Source organism: Nansenia antarctica (genome assembly GCF_963989245.1).
Source record: "Nansenia antarctica genome assembly, chromosome: 2".
NCBI classification, from domain to species: Eukaryota; Metazoa; Chordata; class Actinopteri; order Argentiniformes; family Microstomatidae; genus Nansenia; species Nansenia antarctica.
The window spans coordinates 64,193,944-64,195,553 of record NC_137675.1 but is presented as its reverse complement, the minus strand read 5'-3'; the positions used below and the strand labels follow the sequence as shown (position 1 = coordinate 64,195,553).

The 1,610-nt window shown below is 42.7% G+C and overlaps 1 long non-coding RNA gene across 1 annotated transcript; it reads right to left on the bottom strand.

The window, feature by feature from the left end:
* On the bottom strand, nt 1-441 carry LOC308151447. The gene is made up of 3 exons (XR_013937295.1): nt 313-441; nt 159-221; nt 1-66 (listed from the first exon to the last, which is right to left on the bottom strand). It is a non-coding gene; the product is annotated as an uncharacterized lncRNA (long non-coding RNA).
* Nucleotides 442-1,610: the final 1,169 nt, after the last annotated feature.

Genomic DNA, 1,610 nt, shown 5'->3' with positions numbered 1-1,610 from the left:
AAGAAGCTCTAGGTCCTCATCCTCAAACAGCTCCTCTAGGGCTGACTTTTTGGCACGCTTCTTGTGCTGAAAAATACATAAAAGTAGTGTTTAGACAAACATACTTAAAAAATTGCATTCGTTCATTTGAGGTATTCCATGATTATTTATGAACTTACATGTTCCTCTGCCTTGTCCTCATCTGAATCTTCTTCCCCTGGCCCTGTGCCCGCCATTGGAAGCTGTAGGCACAATTTTGCACATAAATAGCAATACTTCATCATAGAAACGGTATTATAGGACACATAGTAAACAAGGATGAGGATAAAATACCTGTTCTGTTGCACTGGCACTGGCAACTGCTGCTTTCTTCAACCTCTCCCAGGCATCAGCATATTTAAATCTGCCTTTGAAGCGAGGGTCCATCGAAGTGGCCTCCTGGAGAAAGTTCTGAATATCTGGATTCTGTAAATGAACATGACAAACTGTTTAGTGTCTAACAGTGAAATTATGTGGTTTGCCCTCTTGTAAGCATAGGCTATGCTTGGAAATGGAAAATACCTGGTATCGCTTTTTCAGATCTCCCCAGACCGCCTCTTTCACAGCACGGGTGAACTGAGTGTCGTCTCCTTCAACCACCCTGAAATGCTTCTCCAGCTTGTTCAGGATGGGGAGAATTTCGCCACATGTGGGGGACCTCTCACTGGATACGCAGAGGGTTGAGGTGTACAGCAACTTCATGACGTTCACAAACTCCTCTGCTTTCTGGAAGTCATTGTCTGTGAGCCTTTCCAGCCTGGGTGAAAAAAGAAGATAAAATAAAGAATAAAAAATATCAACAAAGTTGTTTAACAACTGATCTTTTCAAGGTCCACTTCTCCATACTCCATCACACAGGTATAATGTGCAGTGAAATGTTATTGCTAACTCATAAAGTGTGCTTAAGTAAAATACACCCATCTTGTCCATCACGTCTTTCTCCATTGGCTTTCTGAGTCGCTGGTCCAGTGAAGCTGCCTGGATGGCTGGGTACTGCTCCAGAAACCGCTCTTGTATGTACATATTACATACAAGGTCATCTAAAAGGATAAAAACCCAAGAAAGCCACTGGCTTATTTCAATTGGGGTCCTTGATTTTCAATTCATCGTTACATGTAAGACAGACAAAAAAAAAAAAAAAAAAATAGTACTATCTACAAGATAATACAGACAAATAACTATTACTATCTACAAGATAAACATACATCCATCATGGGAAGAACAATACAACAATACAACAATTATTGAACTCTTCTCCGCCGCGTCATAATCAGACGAAGACACCAACGTACAGGTGAGACAGTGACACAGTATGTGGCTGATCTGCGGGGTTTGGCGAGCTTATGCAAGTTCGGGACATTACAGAACGAAATGATAAGAGACCAACTCATCTTACACACGAACTGTGACAAGATTAGGGAAAAACTGTTGCTGGAAAATGATGAACTTACATTATCAGCAGCTCTGAACATAGCGGTCCAGGTTGAAACAGCCTTGGAATGTGCGGTTAGTTTTTCAGCCTCTCCCAGCTCACCGGCAGCGGGCGAGCACAGCCTACAGGTGCCCCTCCTCCACGTGAGTACAGCCAGCGG